The sequence below is a fragment of the Vidua chalybeata genome, chromosome Z (genome assembly GCF_026979565.1).
Source record: "Vidua chalybeata isolate OUT-0048 chromosome Z, bVidCha1 merged haplotype, whole genome shotgun sequence".
Classification (NCBI taxonomy): Eukaryota; Metazoa; Chordata; class Aves; order Passeriformes; family Viduidae; genus Vidua; species Vidua chalybeata.
Window position 1 is genome coordinate 27,108,547 of NC_071570.1, and position 25,203 is coordinate 27,133,749.

The following is a 25,203-nucleotide window of genomic DNA, read 5'->3' on the forward strand; positions in this document are numbered from 1 at the left end:
CTTCCAGGAAGCAGAAGCAACTTCTCTGTTTCCCAGTGTGGTTGGTACAGGTGCTGTGTTTGTTGTGGTGCCTAGGTAAAGAGTGCAATTGATCCCAGCATTGCATTTGCTAGGCCAAGTTGCAGCGTTTTCTGCAATTTATGGCTTGTTGCTGTCAACCATTGGCAAAGCATTGTGCTCAGGCTCTTAAACTGTGCAAAAATGATGGAGTGTTGGAGGATAACACTCACTGCAGGAAGTGTGCAGCATATGTTGTGATTACACAAGCACACTTTTCCACCAGTGTGACATTTCTTGTCCTCAGGCCTTAGTATCTGAATTGAGGAATATTTTTTCTTCCCACCTTCTAGCACAATGGCTTCCCTTTTAACTTGCCCCAGTGAGATCCTGGCCCCTGCAGTAATGACTAGGCATAGAAACTGTCTCTAGGTTATCTCCTGCTATATTACCTAACATTTCCAGTATGTCACATTATTTGTATACATCTTATCAATTGCTAAAGCCTATTACAGTTTCCTCAAGTTACATAGTTCAGATTTTTCTGTAGATTTTATTCATTGAATAAAGTTCCTAGGAACAGGTGAACCATTTACAATCAGTCTTACTCTAATTACTTGGAGAGATTTTTACAAAGGAAGTACTAGAAAACATTATTTTAAAGGTGACTTCTCTAAATCATACCATATACCTTTGAGATATCATTGTGATTCAGTTTCAAAATTCATGCCTAATCCACATAGTTTCTCCTTTATGTCTAATAAGTAGATCAGTTGAAAAGTGTGTGCAAGAATTTCACACACTGCCAAGATCAAATACAGTCAAAACACTTTACATATTAAAGAAACAGAGTTAGAAGCAGCCAACAAATGAAATTTCAATGGACAGCATATACTACAGTCCTCCACAACCAGTATATAAGCTTTAAAAATCCATGCTGCTGTTTCTTGTATTCAATGGTGGTTAAATCCACCCCCTCAGGAAATGGCTAACTTTACATTCTCAGGTCAGGTGAGTGATACAAAAGTTCAGACATCTACTATTCCTACAGAGAAATTATCTGTTTCAATTCTGCACGCCCTGTTAGAAGTGCGGCACTGGATGATGAGGGATGACACAGCTGAGTCTCACTTGCATCTTTTTGGTGCTTAAGGCCGTGCTGTCTAACTAGTTCACTTTTGTGACTGAAGGTGGTTAAAAGTGCTGAGAAAAAATGGATCCTGTGGCTCCTGCCAGTTAAAGGGCATTGTTTTAGATATGCAGTGTACCACCAAAGCACCCTCATGGCATTCCTTACAGGATTCAATTCATTTTGTCACATGATCACCTATCTCCCAGGTAATCACCAGCATTTAGAGGTTTAGGAGAAGGGTAGGAGATCAACCAACAATACCACTTGAACACATTGAGTTCCTCCTCTTGGCCTGAATCCTGGTTGCAGTAGACCTGGCCTAGGGATATTAGCTTGATTTAGGTGAGACTGAATCTAAACTCCAGGAACTTAAGAGGGAATGGAAGTTCAACCACTGGTGGTAATTAACTTGACCCCCTTTATCCAAAGGGGATCTCTGCAGCTCCAGTGATGGTGTTGTATCTGAGAGAAATGTTTTCCCACCTTGATGAAAGGTTCGCCTGCTTTCATCATGAAATCCTGGAGTTGCTCACAGGCTAAATAAATGTATGGGCTCAGATTCATAGATGAAAATAAATAGCTTTGTATTTTTCTAGATTTTTGTGGCTGCAAGAAAAGGCTTTGTCACCCTTTCTAGTCAATGGCTTCAGCTACCCTTGAAGCCATAGAAGAAATTCACATGTTGCCCAATTATATGGGGTCACCTGTGCATGCTGTCTTTCTTCTCTGTTGATCAAATGACCCACGATGTGAGCAAACACAAAATAACTCTGCCCCTAAAGATAGGCATCCTTCATTGTCCACAAGGACACCCAAGTTCCAAGATCCTTGACCCCAGAACAGCTCAGTAGATGGAAGGAGCAATCAACATGTACCTGAGTGCTTCAGGATCTTAGGACTGTGATGCAGCTCTTCATACAAGTCAAGTGGTGCAGTACTGCTATCCACCCCTTCATGGAGAATTTCAGCAGACTGGAGAGAAGTGAAGAAGGGTATCACACTGCTTCTGGCCAAGGGAAAACTAAATGGTGACTTGATTAAATTATCAAGAAAATCTCTTTTCTCCCTTTGGTCTTAGATTTAACATCTAAATGTGCAAAATATGTATTTTCTCCTGTCTGGTCAGATTCAGAAAAGTTCACCAAAAGTGCAGATGAATACTAGTAGTGTGGGGATGCTACCCTAGCTACATACTAACAGCCTTCATTTGTATTAAGTTGAAATTCTGACCCAGTCATTGTCATTTGTCATTCTGGCCCAATCACTGAAATTAAAGTCGAAGAAAGTCTTATTTTTAACACTATTTTAACAGATTAAAGTTATTGTCTGTGTATTTCCATTTTAGTACTTTGATGTTGTAGTTATCTGTGCTTGAACAATCCCTTTTCTGCCTCTGCAAACTGTGGCCTTCTCCATCTGATGCAATCTAGTCTTTTCTATATGTTGTCAGTAAATAAACTTATTTTTGTGCTTCTTGTATTTGGTTTACATTTATCTGTGAAAAATAGATTACCTCATACAGTGCATAATACTGTGTTTCTCTTCACAAAGAAAATTGGTTTGCCTCTTCAGTGCCTATTTCTTGTATTATGTTCTTGCTGAAGGTCTAAGGAAGCAAGAATTTGCTTCCTCCATGAATTTGTCAAAGTCTGACTGTACTTTGTAAAGAAAATGGAGTGACTTTTTTTTTTTTATCTCGCAGTATAAATTGCATGCTGCTCTGATCTAAAGTGGAGTGTGATGGCAATATAAGCCCCCAGGTGGCATTCTAACCTTGTTTTTCTAAGTCATTTGTTTTCATAAGGAGCGGATCTGATTCTTTTGTTTAAAAAGAAATTTTCTTCAACCTTATGGTAGATTTGAACAAAGAAATTAAAGCCACAAGCTGATCCTTTTTTTGTTGTTTTTTGAGATTTCCAAATTGTACATGTTTTGTAGATTCAAATGCAGTAGCCTCAAACTCAGCTTGAAATTTGATAGACGTTTGATGGAATGATGTAAATTATACTATATTCCAGATACTAAAGTCCATAACATGATGATGTCCTGCAACAGCTATTCAATAAAATATACCATTTGAATTTTGAAAATCACAATTGCAGTAAAACGCTTTGCAACAGATTTATGAGAAAATCTTAAATCCAATTGTGACTAATACCTTACAACACATGGGTATTAACTGATTCTGTGTTACTATGAAATCCAGGCAGAATTCAATATTATGACTACATGAAACCAGTGTGATTCTGGTTGGATTTCTATTTCCTTCCAGGAGTACCAGGTAGGCCTTTGCAAAGAGCACAACTTGTACCTCCTAGCTTAGGCACCCTGTTTATGTACTAAGGGTGCTGATGGTTCATCTTCAGGTCCGTCATTCACCAGAGGCAGGATGGCTTCCACAGAGATTTACTCAGACTACCTCACATAGCTCATCAGCTGAGTTGCTCCCTGCTGAAGCATTTCTTTCCCCACCAGTTTCTCAGTTCAAAGCTGAGGTCTAGTGTAACTTTCACAGTATTTACTCCCTTTCAGCTCTCTCATACCCAGATATTACTTTGCTAGTGAATACTTATGTGCTTTCCTCCATACTGTCTGGTACATGTGGGAGGAGTGCCCACAAAAAAAACTTCACAACCACCCCTAAAGTCCTTTCTTCCAACTTTTCTCTGCAACAAAACCCACAACTTCCTTAGAAACCACTCGGCTGATGTGCTGCAAGTTGTCCTTACAGCTCTGACCAAAACTGTCTTCTAGTCATGTGCACCATGGGCTGCCCCTGCAACTCTTTGCAACCTCTGCTTTTATTTAGATTACAACCTCTTTGAAAGGCAGACTAGTTTAGCTTGTATTTGTGCAACACTCAGACAAAAGGAATCTTTGTCCTTCTTTAGGATTCCAGTGGGATAGAGAGCACAAATACACAGTAATCATATTTAATAAAGCAAATGGAGCTAATTTAAATTACTGCTTAAAATATATCAGTATGTATTAGGTCATAAATAAAAATTGACCTACATGCTGCCCTGGATATCTTTCAGAGTGGGAGGAGTCACTAAGTCAGAGTATCATCAATCATAGTTCCTAAAGCAGCAAAACCCAAATTGCTGCCTCACTGCAAGACTCTAAGTAGCCAGAAGGCACCGACGGAATGTTTGAAATTCAAACTTCATCTGTCTTTATTGTGTTTCAGCCCTAAAGCTCTCAACAATCCTTCTGAAAAGTCATTCCTGTATATTTTTCAGGAGGACCAAGCCTTAATTTATAGTAGACTCTTTCAAGGTGGTGTCTCTGGGCTTTGGACTGGACAAATGTAAAACTTCTTGAGTTTAAATGGATTTTGAAACAAAGCCATGTATGTTTGTTCACAAAGGCTTATGAGTTACCCTTTAGGCTGTCTTGCACTGTGCACATTAAACATTTCTGTTTAGTTATTTTCACATTTGTCTAACACATTTTTTCATCCTAAGTTTTCTAGTAAAATTTAGGTATGGATATGTTTAAGTACTATGGATAAACATAAAATTTTAACCCCCTGTCCCCTTTATAGTAAGTTTGAAATTTATCACAGGGTATTCTCTTCTTCCCTATTTCAGAAATGCTTGAGACAATCCTTTGCCCTTACAAAAAAAAAAAAATTTTAAAAATTCCTCTTGAGAGGTAAAGTATAGCCTGGCAGCTGATCACAGTAAAGTTTCATACATGTAGTAAAGAAGTCCAAAATGGAAGAAGCCTCACTGTCTTAGCTGTAGTGAATACTCTGGCAGTATTCAAAATACCTTCTATACCTACAGCACATTAAGTAATCTCAATGAGAGGATGGGTAACTTCTTACCTTGCCAAAGAAGTTGTTGAATGTCCTCTACTGTTAATTTTCTGATTTCCTTGGGGTGACACTTAGTTTGTGGCAATATGAGTACACTGGCAGTGTGGTGCAAATGTACAGCTAATCTCTGCAGCTACAATGGTGAAATACTGCTAGTACAGATTTATAAAGACCAGTCATCTTACAGGATGCTAGACAAGACCTGATGCACCATGTCAGCTGAAAGTCTGGTTCTTCACTCAGAGAACACTAATTCACACCCACGCACGAGCACGCAGCAGTCACTTTAACCCCAAGGCTTATCATATCATATCATATCATATCATATCATATCATATCACTCCAGAAATTCAGCTCGACCAAACAGAAATGAAAAAGGGACAACAGGACTCCCTTGTGTATTATGGAGACAGTAGAGGAGGCTGGGAATTGGGAAGAGTTTTTAATCCAAAGCAAAGTTTTGGTTAGAGAAGCTCTTAAGGGCTGCAGAATGGAACACAGGCAGCCTCAGAAAAGGCCTATATGGACAGAAGTGGTGGTTATCCTGGACAATCCTTTCCTGTGCTCCCATTGTCATGCACCAGGCTGGCAGAAGGCCATTAAATACCTAGCAGGGAGATATAATTAAATGGGTATCAAAGATACATATACCTTGCTCTGATCTCTGAACTGAGCATGGTGGTAATAGGTAAATTTCAGCATTTATTTAACAAGATCCAATCTAGCAAAATATTTCCATGACATTTGCTATGTACACTGTCTGAATTGTCACCAAAAATTGTCACCAAAATATTAAAAGGCAAGTCTGTGTGTAGAAGTGTTGCCTGAACACTGTGGGCCACATGCTGATAACTGGATTTCATGCCCTTTCTATTATTCAAGAGAAATCTTCCTGCTCAGATTAACAGAATAAAGCCAAATCCTTGAGCATATTATTTTAATAATTTATTCCAAGTAATTTACTGGAAATTAGGCAACTAAATATCTGACGGATAAAGGCTCTAAAGGCTCAGTCATGAAAGACAAAATATTGTCTAACTGCAAAGCCCAGCCTCCAGTTAAGAAATACACTGAAGTACAGGTTACATGAGCACCAGATATTGAGGGTTTTTTTTCTTTCACATTTCAGTCTGCAGAGTTTGCAATAAAATGTCATTCAAGTTTACATAATAAGTTAAAACAAAAATGATCCATAATGATTTAGAAGATTAGCTAGGGAAAAGTTCCTTTCTATGCATACCATAGTTAAAAAATATTACTATGTTAATTCATACTGTGTAAGTATAATGATTTTCCAATTCTGACTCCCTTCTCTGTATGAAACTACTGAAATGCTGCAAGAAGGTAGTGGTATTATAGGCCATATTCTTTGCTGCCTTTTCATACAAATTCCCCCTTGAAGTAATGTATAAGGCTCAGTCAGGAGAGGTCTCCATTTTCTTTGGCTTTGATCTCTCAAATCCTTGCACAATGTACTGTTGGAAGTTTAGAAATGCTGTTCTCAAGACTAATTTTGTGACAGAAGAGTCTGGATGATGTAGCATTGAGTGTGTGACTGTCAACTAACCAGCTGTGTCATTTGTCCTGTTGCTGTGTGGCTTTCCTTGCATCCTTCCTGATGAAACTTGCTGTGGTTGTTTTCCAGGGCAAGTACAAGAAAATTCTGCATCTGGACTACAAGAAAATTTAGGTGAGACCTGCAATCTTCCATTAAGTTTGTAAATTATTCACAAGAAGCCAGTGGCACCTCATGTCTCCTCCTCCTCTTAGAATAGGACAGGCTGTGTTGATACCAACATTTGGCTAGGTTATCTCTTCTTTTTAAAGCCTGCTTTCTTGAGTAGTGCATTGTTTCCTTTGTGTCCTGGCTTGGGGGGCATTTTAATAAGCTTTCAGACCTTTCTAAACATTTTCTCTTTTTTTCTCCCAGGCATTCTTCCAAACAAGTCTGTCACTTCAGAAATAAATAAACCAGAAAGAGCTACTTATTGTGTTTGGAAAGTCATATCTTCCATGTAACACAAACCAGAACACTTCACCCAACCATTTCTATAGCAAGATTCCACACATGCTGCAGCGTATCCTCATAAAGGCAGATGTTCTCCATGTAGGGACTTCACATGACTGAATCTGGTGCACATGTTTTCCAGCCACTTCAGGGCTTGATTCACCTCACTGTTTAAAAATGTTTAAAAACATCTTGAATTTTTTTCTGACTCTGACATCCAATGACAAGGATCATGATATGTATTTTTATGCCAGATTTCAATAGCTAGTCTGTTAATTCCCAGACAAGTCAGGAAAGTGAGAAACCAAGTATTCGTATGTACTTTTCTGTGCTTCTGAACTGTTCTTTTTCCTTCTTTCCCAGACATAATCTTGCTCCCTACCTCAGTATCTATGTTCTCCTTCCTGACCTCGGTATTATACTAATGTGAGGTTGCAAACCCATTCATACCTCATCTTTGGTCCATAGACTTGTGAGACTACAAAATCTGTGGCCTAGTCTTACCTTCTCTCACTACTCATCTTCAATTAGATAAAGAAGATTAACCATTAACACTTACAACAAGACTGCCCTGAATGAAGCAGTGTTCGATGACAACATGGATCAGCTTCGGGATGTACCCATTGACCATTCAGATTTGGTGGCTGATCTGAAAGAGCTCTCCAACCACAACGAGCGGGTGGAGGAGTTGGAAAGGAGATCTTCTGGAGTTGCTAAAGATCACAAGGGAAGATAATCTTGGAGTTTGGGAGGAGCATTTCAAACCCATTCTGCTCTTGCTGCTGGAAACACTTGGAGACAAAGATCATTCGATCAGAGCCCTGGTGCTGCAAGTCCTTAGGGAGATCCTGTGGAACCAGCCGGTGAGGTTTAAGAACTATGCGGAGTTGACTATCATGAAAACACTGGAAGCACGTAAGGATTCCCACACAGAGGTCATCAGAGTGGCAGAATAAGCTGCTTCCACCCTGGCGATTTCCATCCATCCTGAGCAGTGCATCAAGGTGCTTTGCCCCATCATTCAGACTGCAGATTATCCAATTAATTTAGCTGCCATCAAAATGCAAATGAAAGTCATTGAGAGGATTTCCAAGGAATCATTGCATCAGCTCCTACCTGATATCATTCCGGGATTGTTACAGGGTTATGATAACATGGAGAGCAGTGTCAGAAAAGCCAGTGTATTTTGCCTAGTGGCTATTTATTCAGTAATTGGAGAAGAACTGAAACCTCATCTCGCACAACTCACAGGAAGCAAGATGAAGCTACTAGACTTGTATATAAAGAGGGCACAGACCAGCAATAGCAACAGCACCTCCTCTTCAGATGTTTCAACACACAGTTGGTGGAGATCTGTGGAAATATGTGTCGACTTCGAAGCAATCAATGGTGCCTCTCAGAGACCTTCCTGCTACTCTTCACTGGCACACTCCATCAGCTTAAGGAGGCCCTGCAGATATTTATTGCAATCAGTATTTTAATCCCTTAAAAGCTTTTATGTAGAATCTTACTGGTATTGAATGTAAAGGAAGCAAGGTCTGTGTCGCAGTCTTCATTAAAAGTGAACATCAGAAAGCCAGCCTTAAACATATTTGTATAGCCTGCTGAAATCTCAGAAATATGTTTAGGTTAGCATTCTAACACTGAGTCCAAGAACCTGGACACATGTAAAAGTCAAACAAATCTTGTTGGTTTAGTTCATTCCCAATTTTGGTTTCTGTGTGCTAGTTACCTGCTCTCTCCCCTCACCCGTTCTGGCTGGGTCCTTCTCTTCTTTCAAGTCTGGTGTTCCTGTTCTGTATTCCCTGTTGCAGCTTGCCTGACTTGCAAGACTCTCCATGGGGAGATCTTTGCAGGTGTGGCTGTGATTCCAGCCTCAGATGTTTTAATACTGAGAGATACCAAGTGAGTAATGAAAGTAGGTTATTTTTAAACATCTGAGTTTTGTACCTATTTCTGACAGAACCCGGATGGGCTGATCTCGCTGTAATGGCTATCCAGCCGGCTGTGCTGTGCGTAACAGCTGGGCTCTTGCTCTTTTCATGGACTTTGTAAATACTTCTTCCCTCTCAACCCATTTGACTCTTTCATATGTTGAAAAGATTCTCCAGGTTACCTGTTACTGCCCAAAGGGAACCTGGTACCCAGTTCGCAACTAGGATAGTGGAGTTAGGTGGGTGGGATTGGGTTAGGCTCTGAGTGTGTCAGTGAGTGGGCAGTGGGAGCTGGCAGAGCAATACTTCAGTGCCAGCTGTTTTCCTTGAAATCTGTAGCAATCAAAGGGCTGATCTGCTGCTCTGACTGACCCACTGATGCTGGATGGCTTTGTCCCTACATCTCCTTTACACTTTGGGCAAAATTTTCATCCCAAAAGACAGAAAGGGTGTCTGAATCGGAACAGAAATACCACATGGAAGCACGTGGGAGCCAAATGGGACAGGGACTGGTTCTCTGCCACCTGTGGTAGAGTGGTTGGCTGTGATAGACTCTGTACAAGGTAGTGTAGGGGGTGGTGTGCCTGCTGGAAACTCCAAATAGAAATCATTAACTTTTAAGAAAAAGATGGATACTTTAAGGAAACTTTCCTTTCTTTCCCTCTCAATCACCCTCCCTCTGGTATTACAAAGGAATTCTGGGGGAAGGGATTAGTGGAGAAGCCATGGAAAGGGGGAAAAGATGGTAGGAATTTGTGGGAACATAAAAAAGGAGTAATAGGACAATGGAAAGGAAAACGGGAAAGTGGGAGGGGGGAAGGGAAGCCACAGGAATTGGGGAAGGGTATTAGAAGAAGTGGGACTTATTGGACTGGAAGGTTCAGTCACTATGGAGGTGGACTTTTGGATGCAGCACAGCTCGTTGGTGTTCTATGCCCTTTTGGCTTTTAGGCTGCTGCTGGGGTCTGATGGTTATTGGTTTTGGGTTCTATTTCCTTGGTAGGTGTGTGGAGGACTTCTACGATGTTCTGTTTTGAAAGCAAAACCAGTGAGAGACTCCAAGTCAGAAATACAGTTTATTGGGAAAAGGGAAAAGAAACAAAATACATGCAATAATACAAAAGAAAAACCACTGACAGAGTCAGAATACAACCTGACACTCCTTTGGTCAGCATGTTGATAGCAGTCCAAATTGGAGTGGCTGCAGTACTCCTGGAGTGGCAGATGTGGTTCTGTTGGGGCAGTGGTCCTGTAGAAGGGCCTAGTCTTCCTCTGAAGGTCTAGTGAAAAACCCAAGCTGTTCCTCTTGGAAACCTGTGGGAAGGCTGCCTGCTCTGTCCAAAACCCCAGAATATATCTAGGTGCGGATGCTTAGCTCCTCCCCCCTGGGCAGAGCATCTCACAATGGGCTGATGTCATTCTGAGTCATGCGGTGGGTCCTTGATTACCTGTTAAACAGAAATGGCTCCTGGAGGGAGTTATCTCTGAGTCATGTGGCAAGACATTGATGGGCCCATTAACAGGAGATAAGAAAAACTGCCCAGAAGACAACTGCTACACAGGTGGCAATAGAAAACATCTTGCTTCTCAATCTCAGACATATGACATGAGTAATATTTCAGAGGTTTGCAGTTTGGTGCATGTTTACTGCCTTGCACTGGAACTCCACCAGGTCCTGCTACATTGGCTGCTTGGGGGCCTTTTATTCTTTGTATTGTTTTAAATTCAACAATTTCTCCATCTCCTAGACTGTGGAGGTATTTCCCGGGGTTATTCTTTGTGGTATTCACATATCCTCTGAACAGAAAGAGACTTGGCTTTCTCAGGATTTTTCCTGAGAGAAGCTGTGAGAGAAGCAGAGAAAAGGATGGTCAAACAATTCTTATCTCACTTGCTGCTACTTGTTATTGTGCAGGTGTGGAATATGTTATGGAGATTGTTTACCCAAGGTGATTTCTTAATTGGATACTGGTGATGATGTTTTGGATTCATTGACCAGTTGGATCCACATGTGTGTTGGGATGCCCAACAGAGAGTCACAGATTTTTCTAGTTAGTTAGTGATAGTTCTTGTTAGTGTAATATAGTGAAATATAGATTAAGTATAATATAGTGTAATAATAATAATAATAATAATAATAATAAAGTAATTAATTAGCCTTCTGATATCATGAAGTTCTGCACATCATTCTTCCCACCGGTCGGGCATTGTAGCACTAATAATTCTTTTTTATAGCAGTCTGCTGAACAAACACATATTCTTTGTTATCATTCCAGGTGATGAAACCTTATCTGTTTTTTACATTGAACCATTTCACTGTCCCCAAAACATTCATGGCAAGGACTTTTTTACCTTTGCCAGTGGATTTGTGTTTGTGTTGCTCGTGCTGGACGTGTTGTTGGTGCTGGTGCTGAGGCGCTGCTGTCTGAGCTTCGTCTCGCTCCTAGTGCTGGCAGCCGTGCTGGGACTTGGCCTTTTCCCAGGGGTCTGTCTTGGCTGGTGCCTGTGGGCACTGCCGGCGCGGGGCTTCCAGAGCAGCAGCAGTGGCACAGGCCCTGTGGGCTGGTGGGGGGCAGCAGTTTCACTGCCAGGACTGCAGCTCTGAGCCATCTCCTGGCAGGGCTGCCCACCCACCTGGTGACAGCAGTGCCCCAGGCCCGCCAGTCTTGTCTGCTCACCCTCGGCCCCGGTGTAGTGGACTGCCGCGACCCGGGCTGGGCTGTGTATATCAGCTGGCTCACTCTGGCCATGTGGAGTGGCAGCAGAGTGGCCGTGGGTTTTCCACGGGGGGGAGAGCCGCGGAGGAGCGGCGGCAGTTCAGTACAAGGGGAGATGGCTCTCGCCACCTGCGCCACATCTCGCAGTACTATAGCAACCAAAGTAAACACATCTGTTCTTTTGTTTACTGTCCTTTTCAGGACTGCAAGCGCACGTGGGGTTTCCTTACCCTTTGTAGTAAGAGACTGGTGCAGCCATAATTTGCCAATCAGGGGTCCCGCCTCTGTCCCCCCCCCACTCACTCCTGGGACCGGGACTGTGGGAACTGTGGGAGGTGCTGTGAGGACCAGAGGGTGGAAGGGGAGACCCCGTAGCTCCTGCCATGCAGGACATGTGAATGTGACCATGCGGCCGCCATCTTGAACATGTGAATGTGACCATGCGGCCACAGCCACGCTGTGAGAGCTACCTTGGGCAGCAGGAGTAAAGATGGGAGAACCTGGAGGAGTCTTTCCCTGCAACAGGGGAGGGGTTGCAGGGACACGAAGAGGGGAACACAGAGGAGGGGTTTTCAGCTGGGGTTCACCATTTTTTAAATGTTCATCAAGATTCAGAACGCATTTCTTCATCATATTAAATAAAGGATAGAATTCTTCATGGAATTTTTTCCTAGTTGTTAATTTTTCCCAAGCTACTTCCAAAAATTCATTAGTTAGGACTGAGTTCCATGAAATATAAGGAAAATGCTTAAATAACCAGTGCACAAAACACTTCAACTCCCCCTCTGCAAAACAAAAATTTTCTTGAAGAAAAGACTTTTTAAGGTGGAAGTAAACTTCTTGTTCTGTGTGGGTGAATGTTGTTTCCATCTTAACCCAGTCTCTTCCCAACACCCAAGAGTAAAAGAAGGAAGGAACTAAAATTCCAAACTCACCACACTGGGGTATAAAAAACCTCAAATTCTCGGGGTGGTCTAGTGCAAAAGTTTTCAGGAGAAGAGGTCCCTGTTCGGGCGCCATTTGTTACTGCCTGAACTGCTGCTAGTAAATTCCAAGGTAAAGAAGGAGAAAGGGCCTTTGACTGGTATACACAGATATTTAATTCAGCCACACAGTGAGATGTTCAGAGCCTCAGGCACACACACATGTGAAGGGTCCAGGTTTCTCTCTCTCCAAGACCCTGGGGGACCCTGATCTCGGGGCAATACAAAGATAAGGGCCAATCAGGGAATAGGGAGGGAGTGACTCAGGCACACAGAAACCGACACAGGAAAAGGGGAAGGAGCCAATGGGGTTTTATCAGCTTTTTGGGGAAACACAAGCTTCTTGTGTTTCCCCAACCGAGGGTCTCCACAACACAATTAAATAAAGAAGATTGTACCAGAGACCATGTGTAATTTTGTGACAGGATTGTACTTGAGGGAACCTACATAAGTAAAAACTGAAATTTCAGATATGTTTGAAATGTGGACTTTGAGAACAGATGGTTTTAGCATTTTGTCATTCAGCATGCAGTTGAAGAGACGAAAAGCCCAGTTATTGCTTTTCACAGGCAAGAGCTGCTTCTTACAAGGAACCACCAGATAGGCAGCCTCAGCATGTCTGAAAAAATTAGGGGACAAGAAATATGTGTTTCTGCCCTGGGGCTAAACACAGCTCCTGCATTATGTGAGGGAATGGGGAAATACCAGGTCCATTGCTCCTCTCCTGCCTCTGAGTATCTTCAAAAATGATGGAGAAGGAGCTCTTTAGTAGATAAAAATTATGTGGTACTGTGACCCAGCAGTGTTGACAATATTCTATACCCTGGGAGGCTCAAGGATAACCTCCTGAGTAAGAGCTGGGGAAGGGTGGAGATGAGACAGAATTGGAAAGGACTCACTCGGGCAAGAGTTGAAAAAGGGAAATCTTTGGTCTCTTGCTCTTCTCATCTAGAGACACGTTAAACACATTTTTTCCCATCAAGAACTACCTAGGGTCTAAATGCCAGAGGACCTTTGAAGAATAAATCTCAGTAGCTTTCATCTTGAATGACCATATTTTGGGGTGTTTTGGTGTGGAGTGCCAGGAATAAGGTCCATTTTCAGAAGTGCTGAGTGCTGCTCACCAAAGGAAGACTGCCTGCAGCTGTCAGTGCAGGAAGCAGTCACTGCCTCCAGGAAACACAACTCAAGGGGTTCTAAACAGCCAAAAATCAGGAACAGCTTTTGAAATGTGTGAATTTCCAAAGCAGCTAAAACAGCTCTGCCACTAATCAGGCAGCTTGCTACACTGCCATTCAGGTCTTCTCCACCACCAGCTTTTAAAAACAGACTTGATTGTTGAATAGCATGGCGATTTCTGCAAGTACTTTTTGTGTGAATATGGGCTTGGAACCATCACCATCTTTTTCCTTGTAGCTGTGGTTATACCCAAATGGTACCTTATCATCAATTCTGGGCTCAAGTGAGAATTCAAGAGATGTAAAGGAGAAGGATGAGATTGTTAAAGGGGAACCATAGCCCAAGAATTCTCTCACCATTCAAGGAGTGTCACACACACCACCCAGGCTTCCCTTGCTAGGACTAGAGTCTGTTCTCAGTGGGGCTGATGGGCTCCCTTCCAAATGCTTGCATACATGCTCATTCTCAGGTGCACTTCCTCCTTCAGGCTCTATCCTGGTTTTCTGCAGCAGAATCTAAGGTGTCAGATTTATAAAAATAAATAATTTAATAGAATGATACAGCAACAGATCAGCTTAAGCTGACCCAGCAACAAAAAACCTCCAGGCAATTAGACGCCCATGATTTATGCACCTGCCCTCATGCACTCTTCACGCGATTTCAAGTCCAATGGTGATTTTTGGGCTGGGATCTTCTAACACCTTATTGGATTCTTTCTCTGTCTTCCCATAGCCAGGCTGTTAACTGCTCATATTGTGTTGAACTGTAGATTCTACTGATGGCTGCAGCCTCCTTGTCTTCTGGTTTGTGTTTCTTGTGCACTAATCAGTCAGGACATGCGGCGTCGCACTCTTTCTCCCAGGTCCAGGGCAGCTCCGGCACCCTTCGGCGTAGCCTCCGCCCGGACGCCTGGGTCCACCGCTTCTCTCCCATGTGCCGCCGCTGCTGGCACGCCGGTCAGGGTCTGCCGGGTTCTGTCGCCCGCGCGAGGGTCCGAGGCAAAGAGGGAAGGAATGTCCAGATCACCCACAAGGAAGGCAGGAAGGCTTTATTGCCACGGAGAGTTGAAGTGGGAGGGTAGCAACCCGCGTTTCCCACGCCACATGGGGGAAATGGTGCTGGGACTCGTGAGGGAATGGGATGATATAGGAGATGTGATAGGGAGGGCAGATGCCCCCCTACCCAATCCGTGTGGGTGCCACGGTGATGACGTAGGGCAGCAACCAACCAGGGCACCACAGGGGCGGACACCAAGCCTCGGGCTGAGTGGGATCGTGGGGATGGGGCGGCGGACACAGGGTTCCCAGGGCCAGATGGGGGAGTGGTCACAGGAGCGGCAGGGGGGAAAGCCCAACGGCAGGCAGCATGGGGCCAGACACCGCAGGGGGGGGAAGACACAGGGGAAGCACGGGGGTACACAAGACCTGACTAGCTAACACAAATAAGAACACCTAAAACTCAATCCCAGGATGCAACAAGGACATAGTAATGAAAAAAGGTCTAGACTTAGGGATAAAAACCACTCCACTTTGCAACAACTAAACATCACTGTGTCATTAATATTCTTCCCAAACTAAAGATAAAACACAACACTGTACCAAGCAAACCAACTCTGTTCCAACATATCTGGGTGAAAGTTCACAGCTTACAGCTCAGGGCTCAAGTAAATCCAGCTGCTCATGCTAAGCAAATAGAGCCAAGCAAACAGCAGATTAAATCACACAGTATTATAATTCTGACTGACCCATTCTCTTTAAAACTCCCTTATTTAAGCTAAAGAAAAGGTATCTCTCAACAGAGAAGGTATTTTTTGTCTTCATAGCCAAAGAACAGTCAGGGTCCCCTGCTGTACTTCCTAGCTATCCATCTGGATTTCCATGCATATCCACCTGTGTATGCATCTGGATATCCATCTTAGCATTATCTGAATGGGATGACATGGCTTTTGTTTGTGTGTTTGTTAGTTTTAGGCTTTTTGGTTTGGTTGGGAGTTTTTTTGTTGTGGTTGTTTTTTCATTTTTGTGGGCCTCAAACTTCACTCAGAGTCTTCATGTTTTTCCTCAAGGAAAAACCCTTGGAGACAGAGCTCTGCTTTCTTATGCAAGGTACTAGAGCTCCTAAGGGTCAGTGTATGTAGAAAAGACTAGTTCCTAGCCGTGCTCCTTATCAAGACCAACTCTGCCTTCAGATCACACTGGTGAGTTGCTGCAGGTGATACCAGCACTGCCACCACCTGCACTCCAGTCTTCATGTCAGACTATGAGTGAGATATGGCCTCGGGGTATAGTGGATACCTTTTTGCTTTCTCAGGTCAGGATTAGAGGCAACTTTTGTGATGAAAAGAGGTGTGAAACAAAACAAAATTACTGAGTCTGTCATTTAAGCCTCGCATTGTGGCATACTCCCGATAGTGACTGAGGTTCCTGCTGCTTTCTCCTCTTAGCTGCAGGCAAGGGGAAGTGTTTTCCCTGGGCTCAGGCAGCCAAGAGATACCAACAGCTGAGTGAAGACAAAATGAAAAATATGTAATGCTTGTAGGAAGACATTCTCATCTTTGCCAGGTGCCTCAGCTCCTCTTGTCATCTCCCATGTTAGACAAAGAGCCTGTCAAAACCAAACAGATTGGTAGATTACAAAAACCCCTCTGACCCACTCTCTTCTCCCAAGAGGATTCACTTCCTTTCAGCTTTCACATCATTAGCACTCTCATGGCAGGCAGGGGGTCATTTCTAATTTGTGAATGCCCTTGGACCACAAGCTGGGATTTTTAATTTGTTTACCTTGCATATTAAACAGTACTTTCAAAGGTACTGTCAATAAATCCTCTATGAATCAGAATCTTCACTCCAGACCTTGTTGCTACTTTCACTTTTTTGATTTGACTAGATGAAATTAAAAACATTCCATAAGGGCAATCTCAGTCACCAAACACAGTGCCATCACCAAAATCCCCAGAGTGCTGAGGGCAAAACTCTAGGGTTTTGTGACACAAGGGAAGGACATGACTTTGCAAAGAAGTCAAACCAAGCTTCTACATCAGATCCTCAAGTGGGGACTCAATTCCTAGGGTTGTGGCAGTGAAAAATGCCTCCTGGGATAAGCTCATGCAGAGCCTCCACCCATCCAGAGGGATAAGGGCCACTGTATCACCTTACCCAGAGTACCTTTGGCAGTACCTAGATCTGTGTTATCAATCCCCCAAGCAGCACACACAAGGAACCAACAGGTAAATCTCAATTAGTTCATCAACTTAGCCTTCCCTCAGAGATCTATGCCATGAAGACAAGTATGGTACTCAACAATAGCTGTTACAGTCTTACATCTTCATTAAACCTTGCTTGTAACCTTGTCCCTCCTATCTCTTCTCAAGAGTAAAGGAGGGAGTTTTATTTATTTTTCAGGTTTTGAATTCAGGAAACAGTTCTATTAAGTTTATAGGGCAAAAAAGGAAATGCTTGCATGTGTTTGAATGTAAGTGCATGACAGTCCATTGTTGCGGCATGTTTCAGGGGAACCCCCCCGGGGTGTCCCTGGGGGGCCCCCTAGGCTGTGAGTTCTCTGGTAGCAGCCTGCCCCCCCTAAGCTGTGAGTTCGCTGGTAGCAACAGGCAGGCAAGGAGATTCCACACGGCTTCTGAGGGTGCTCATTAGATGAGGGTTTATTGAGGGTCCTACCCTCGGGAGCAGCATGGTTTCTGAGGGAGAAGGGGGGGGGGGTGAAGGGGGAGTGAGGGGGGAAAGGGGAGAGAGGGACCAAGAGAGCACCAGCCAGGAGAGCCAGCTAAGAGAGAGAGCCCCCTCCCCCCGGCACACTTAACAGGGAGATTCAAAGCAGGCGCAGAACGAGATTTGGGCCAATGGGATTATAGACATGTGATACTTCAGGGGAGGATCACAGGCTTGGAATAAACCATACATTTTTGGGGGTGAGACAGAGCACACCATTTGACTAAAATATAACACCACAGTCCATCAATAGTAGTCACAGTTTCTTCCCCACTTTGGCTGATAGGTGGTGTTGCAGGGCTATTGAACTCTGGCACTGATCACATATAGACCCATGAGGAACTCAGCAGTTTCAATTCACAGGATAGCTCCCTGCTAATCTTGATCCCACTTTTAGCTCCTGGGAGGTTTGCTCACAAATATAGACCATGTCTGAGTTTCAGGATATCTAAGATATTGGAGTAAAACATGAAACTGTGGCAAAGCCATCACATTTAATAATATGTAATCAAATAATCATTTAAAAGAGGCACAGTCAAAACTGGCCCATATTTGGTCCTTTTTATTCTAAAATTAATTCAAAATTTTGACCCATTTCCTAAAGATGTGTAAATTAGAGCAAATATGTAAGGACCCAAGAGATCTCCATTGAGCCCAGATAAGTTTAGTCATAGGTTAGTTTCCTGGTCCTTATACTTTGGTAAATTTCAGTAAATTTCAGTGGATGCTTCACAGGAAGCTGCAACATGAAAAAGAAATAAAAGAAGAATATAAAAGAAAAACAAACCACAAACTACCTCTCAAGCTTGACCTTGAGAGCATGACTTGGCCTTCTCCAGGGTAAGGGGTAAACTTTCTTTCAAATAATTCTGTTTAGAGCTTACTTTACATCCTGAAACATTAAGGATATTCTGTAACACAGCATAGGAAAAGAAAGGAGTGTTGTCAAGCTAAACACACACTTGAGAAAATGCTGTCAGCCAAGGCACACTATCTCAAAAGATAGTTTGCATTTTCCTCACCACCTGGACTTCCCCTCTGCTTCATCATGAGCAACTGCTGCAGTGATCACAGCTTCCTCTTCTACCCACCCTTGTCTGTAGTACCTGGGTCCTCCAGGGCTGCTCCGTCATGGATAGGAGTTGGTTACATCACGCAATCCATTCAGAGGGTATCAGGAATGTGAACAAAAAAAAACAAAGTAAAAAAGAGGCAAGAGAGGCAGTGGGTAACCTTGGGCTGAGAACACAAAGAGACACCTCTGTTTGCAGAATGACTCAGCATTTATCTTCCTAGCTGGATTTTCTCTCCAACACCACTCACCAGTACTTTTTTTCCTGTGTTCAGTGCCATGATTCTGGGCTCAGGGGTCATGTCCTGCTTATGTTTTTTCACATGCTTTTCCACTGCTCTGTGGAAAGTCAACAAGAACAAATGACCCTCCATGTCTGACACAGTGGCACAAAGAACACCATAGGGCCTCTGTGAGCTGGGGTGTGGAGCCACACTGGTGATGGAAGCAGCACCACAAGGGGCCTCCCTGCGTAGGACCCTCCTGCAAAGCGGTGCACTGGAGTGGAGGGACTGTGGCCACATTGACAGGGACAGCCAGCTTCATAGACTGGGCCCCCTGGAAAGGAGAATGAGAGGCCAGAAGAGCCCCTTAGACAATGAATTATCTAAATCAGGCAGTAAGATGTAACACTGATTGAAAAGCTTGTTCAAATTGCTTTCACTGTGATTCATAAACTCTTCATGTAGATTTGTATGTTAGGATGAGCACAAAAATTAGAAAGCTGGAATAAGATTGCTTTAATTTAAATAAGAGACATGGTTGTGAATATTAGGCCTTTACACTGTTAGCAGTAACCCATCAGATGTTAACAAAATCTGATATGCAACAGTTTTACATATCCCCTTGTGGGAGAAAGATCAACTAGCAAACCGCTTTGTAAATCAGCCACACTGTCAGAGTTAGGCTACTGTATCTAAATGGCTTTTAGATATGCTTCCTGTTTTCAGCTACCATATTTACAAATGAAAGCTTTTTCAAACCACGTCTTTTAATATAATTTGCATATTTAGTAATACATTGATTAACATTAAACACGGATTATTGCAATTTATTTCAGAAACAGATGGGATACATTAAGTGAAAAGCCAGAGCATTTAAACAGAGAACACTCCCAGGCTGACTCCTGATGATTGATGAATACAAAAACTTTATTAACTATAAAGAAAAAGAAGAAGAAAAAAGAAAAAGAAAAAGAAAAAGAAAAGAAAAAGAAAAAGAAAAAGAAAAAGAAAAAGAAAAAGAAAAAGAAAAAGAAAAAGAAAAGAAAAAGAAAAAGAAGAAAAAGAAGAAAAAAAAGAAGAAAAGAAAAAAAAAAAAAGGAAAGGACACTTCATGCTGAGGATTTTTCAAGCACTTCCCTCACTCAAGAGTATACAAAACTGCCATTAAGGGGAATTTAAATAAAGTAATGCTACTCAGATATGGTCAAGGATATACAGAAAGCTCCGGCACAAGGAAGACAAAATTCTGACCCTTGGTGTCAGCTGAAAGGAGGCAAAAACCTGCCCCAGGAGCCGAGGACTAGTCCCCCGCCGCGGGCTCGTCCCCGATGCCAGTAGATGGCAGCCGCCCACAACGCACATTTCGAAGGCATGTTTAGGACTGGTTTGTTGTTGGGTTTTTTTTTCTTTCAGCGTTCGCGGAAAACTTCTCCGGCTGGGAGAAAGCTCTGTCGGGTTTCGTCCTCTTCGCAATGGCCTCTTAGCACCTGGCTTTCAAATAGACTGCCTTCAGTTGGCACCTGATATGACGAACGTATGTTGTGGTGCTCTTGTGTTTGTGTGTGTAAGTACACAGGTGTAATTTTGACACAAAACCAAGATGCACATAAACTGTATAAAATTATCTATGAATCAGTCACATGTACAAGGATATGCATAGTTTTTTTAATAGCAAAATGAACATTTAGAACAGCAATACAATGTAAACCTGCTATTAATGTTTACAAATACTCTGCTCAAAGAGAAACCTTCATGTCCCAAAACCAAGTTGGCAAGTCTTTCATCTTTATTTAGGAATATGCATTGCAATAGTCAAGAAAGGAATAGGCAGTGTCATTGAAAGGTAGGTCCATTGATGGTATTAAAACAAGACAGTTCACGAGCCGTGGAAGTGTGGTATGGGGGGGATTACTTCTGTATGTGCCCTGCTTCTTACACTCTTATAAGAAAATGTATCCACTGCTGGGCACTGATTAACCCATAGCCTGACCCAGTGCATTGGTTTGTATCTTATTTAAATTAGCTTTCTGTATAATTAATGATGCAGCCAATTAGTCTGACAGAGCCTGGATACCATAGCTAAAATAAGCTTTGACACTTCAATAGATCTTTTCAAGCAGATTACATAAATGTTATTTCTATACTAGCCATTCAGAGCCCTTCCTTTTGCCTTATATTTCTAACAGGAATGGTCCTTCCCAAAGCAGGAGGTGGAGATCTCCAAAGGGAAGTAGTTATACCTTCCCCCTTCAGGTTATTTTATTTCCAATGGGCTTTGTTTTCCTCTCATGCAGTTGCATGTGAGCTTTGCAGTTTAGTATAGTGAAGGAAGGGAAGGAGGACATTCTGTCCTCCACATAAATACAAACTCACAGGCTCAATTGTATTATTTTCTTTCTTTCTTTTTATGTTCTCAAATGGAGAACATAAGTTACTCTAGAGCTGGGAAAATAAGACTCTATCAATCAAAGTATTTTGTGATCTTGGGGGGAGTAAGAATGGCTCCTCTTGAGCAAAGTCTGAGGGAAGAGACCTGGGAAAGGAAGGCAATTTTATCCAAGGTTCAGCTGGGGGGGTCTACTTCAAAATTTGTCCAAAGAGAAGGAGCAAAATCACCTGGAACTGATTGTACTGATGCTGGAATTTAACTCCCAAATTCCCATTTTTTTCTGAGTTCTCTATGAACCCAGGGGAAATTAGCAGCAGAAGGAACCTGTATGCTCAGTCCTCTGTGAGTCAACCCAATACCCCTGCAATCAGGTGTCTGTGAGATGAGAGGACACTCCTAATTCCAGGCTAAGGACCTAGCAGGGAGATCCCAGCAGGCCACTGGTGGACACAGAGGAAGAAACTATTTATTTTTTTATCCTTCACTACTGTTCCTCCTTCTCTGTTCTCTTGATCCTAAGGACTCTTGTAGTGGGAAATTATTTTCAACTCCTCCACTTTCTGTGACGGGAAGAAGGAGAGCTGTGTGTGACACAGGCATCTCCTGCACAGAGCCTAGCCGGAAGATCAGCCTGCACACACCCATAGTTTGGGTGCTCGTATGTAGCATGGCTGGACACACAGCATGGCTGAGAGATGGCACATGGCTTGGCCAGTTTATACCCTACTGTTCAAGCTCCCCTCATCTCCTTTCAACTTTGGCAATAGATCATGTCTTGACTGCCCTATTTAAACCCCTTAATCTACAATCCCTCTAATTTCTGTTCATTTAGATTTGTGCAGCTGTTAGAGTATGCAACTCTGGACATTCCTTTAGGACACAATTTCAGGAAAGATGCTGTGCACAACTCTATCTTCACTTAAACCTCTTTCAGATTAATCCACTGTTTAAGGTTATTTGAGTAAGTTTTGTTGCATTCACTAGAATAGGGAGAATTTATTTAGGGGAAAATAATAGAGAGTGTTCATTCATGAGCATGTTAATACATATGAGCTCTCCCAGCTCTGGGAAAGAAATTATTTGTTAATATTTTGGGTTGCTGTGGCACAGAGCCAATGTTTCAGTTACATTACAAAAAGTACCCAAAAATTACCTATACCTCTTTTCCCTGTCTTCAAACTTTTATTAAATACTCAAAAGTATTTAAAAGGTCAGTTACCCATTTTGCTGCTATTGGGAGATTACTCTAACATGATGTGTTTGTCTCCTATTGTGAGTAGTGAAAATCCCCCTGTATCCAGTGTGTTTTGTTTGGATTGAGATGGCATGCAGCTGATGGCTGTGACCTTCATGGTGGCTTAGATCCCTGGCTGGCACTGATTTTTGATTTAGTGCCGATCTGCTGCGCTTGTCACAGGCTGCAAGGTGCTTTCCATGCACTAATGGAACAGCTCAAGGGCAGAGGGGCCCTGTAAATGTCTATCTTTCACCAACACTGTGCTAAATAGAGAGCTGAGTTTTCTACATGTGAATGACAGAACCTGAGATTATATACAGGAGTGAAGTGGGAGTTCTTTCACCTCAGCTGATGTTCAGCAGTAAATAAATGTCACTGTAAAATGGGGAGTTTTTATTATTCTGAGTGGTAATGAATATAAGTGTACCATATTATACAGCATATTTAATATTGCCTATATATCCACATCTGGAGACAGGAACTAGCTCTATACAGCCCATATCCTAAGGAGCAGTTATTTCCTTTGAATACCAGAGGATTTGTACCAGAGTTCAGTTTGACTCTGTCTGCATTAATAAGTCATTAATAAATCCTGTTCCTTAATGACATATTCAGCTGAAAATGAATTCACCCTGAGCTCTCCCTCACAAGAAACCAGCACACTGGATTGCAAATGGCAAAGGATTCCAGGTTAACTCTTTGCTTATTCACTGAAGTTAGGAACTGATGAAGGGCCAAGACAATGCTATCCACATAGGAAAAAATTCCTACTGGCGGAGGCTTCTTTGACTATGAGTGTGGGGAAATGCTATCAGGTTTGCCTCAACCTCCCCCTTATAAGGAGTAATGCAAGTCTCATAATATTTGTTTGTTTGTTTGTTTACTTAGTCTCATATTAATCTTGTAGTTTATTTTTAACAAAACAGGTCTTAACAGGATAAATGTATTTCTTACACTCAGGACTTCCTGGGGAGCTCCATTGTAGTTTCCATACATTAGATTCAAGCTGGAATATTCAGATAGCATAAACAATTGGGATAATAAATGCATGCCCTCTTAAGTATAATGAACCAGATCATACCATCAGTTTCTGCAAAGGAATCCTGAGTGAAATCAAAATTAAGAACTATGTATGGACTTGAGGTGGAATGAGGAATTCCGCTTACAAGCCAGAACTGTCTCTCTCCCTCAGCTGATCACCTCTCTCCTTATAATTGGAAAATTATCTGGGTTTTAATTACTTAACTGCTTTTTAAAGTTGTTGGTTTAATCAGTAAGGTTGCCATCACCAATTTATAAGGTGGGAGATTAAAGGAAAGAGGCCACTGCTTCCTAGTTCCACCTCTTGACAGCTAAGTGCATTCTCAAGACTACTCAAAACAGCATTTTGCTGCCCATTGCTCCATGGAATAGCAAGGGGTAATTGTAACCTGGGAGCACTTTGGCTGTGGAATGATGCTCCAGACCAACTTTGCTGACTTCAGTCGATGTCCTGGGTAAAACCATTAAAGCACTTTTCTGACCAAAGGAGTAAATAAAAGCCATAGTGAAGGAAAATTATTCAAACCAGTTTCCTTGCTTATGAAAAAAAAAACCCCAAAAACAAAACAAAAAAAAAAAAAAAAAAAAAAAAAAAAAAAAAAAAAAAAAAAAAAAAACCAAGCAAAGCTATGACGTTGAATTAATGTATTATGAGTATATAAATTATTAAATCAACCAAGGAATTTTTATGGGGAAGGTAGAGGGAGTAACATCCACTCTGGAATTTTGTAATACAGGGATTTATTATCATTTTCTCCAAGCCCTTTTTTTTTCCCAGCAGGAATGAGTACTCTGTGAGTTTTGTCTATAGGGAAAGACCTATAGGAGAGGACCCACAGTCCTGTGGGGGCCACATTTGGCCCATGAGTGTATTTTCACTGGTTTTGACAGTCAGAGGCCAAGCAGGATTGGGCTATAGGCTACAGAGCCTCAGTTTCCTCATGTGTGACTTAGAAGTTCTATTCATAAGGGTCTTTTTGGGCTAATTAATTGCCATTATCAGACCACAAAAGCCTTACCCAGACAAGAGTGAGAGGCTAGCAGTCCCACCTAGGGCTGAGCTCTTTCTTGGGCATCTGCCTCTGAGCCTTGGCTCAGAGGGAGAAGACTTGGAGGGATGTGGTTGACACAGTACAGTTTTAGTCTGTGGAGAACAGGGCTTTCCCTCCAGCACCTGCTGCTGCCTGAGGTTCATTTGAGCACTGTGGTGGTTTGGAAGACCTTGAGAGAGACACCTGGAGCTGTCAAATCATACACTGCCCAGAGCTGTCAGGCTGGCCCCCTGCCAACATCCAGATTGCAGCTCGGCACACAGCTCTCTCCACCACCCATAAGGGAGCCAGTATCCGGCAACCCTACCACTGCATTCCTCCCCTCTGCAGAAACTCACACACTGCAAGAAGTTCAATACCTCAATACAGTCTTGTCTGACACAAGTTGAGGGCTTAGGATGCAGTTCAAGTACATTAAAGTGCATTGTTGTGTTGTGCGTTGTGTTGTGTCCAGGCCAAAGCCTGGATCTCACCTGTGAAGACACAAGTGCCACCTCCCCTGCACCTTGCACCTTGCCCTGGGGCTGTCCCCACGGTCCCAAGACCCCAATACCTGGATTTCTGAACATGTCTGTTTAAATGGTGCTGGGACAAGGCTTGTCCTAGTGGTAAAATTGGGACCTTGGAAATGCTGCTGCAAAAAAGGCTTGGACATCAGTAGTCAAGATCTGGTGTGGAATATCACAGCTG

The 25,203-nt window shown here is 42.6% G+C and overlaps 1 pseudogene; it reads right to left on the reverse strand.

Moving 5' to 3' along the window:
- Positions 1-9,746: 9,746 nt before the first annotated feature.
- LOC128782245 (Y-box-binding protein 3-like) lies at positions 9,747-12,631 on the reverse strand (annotated as a pseudogene).
- Between the last annotated feature and the right edge of the window lie 12,572 nt (positions 12,632-25,203).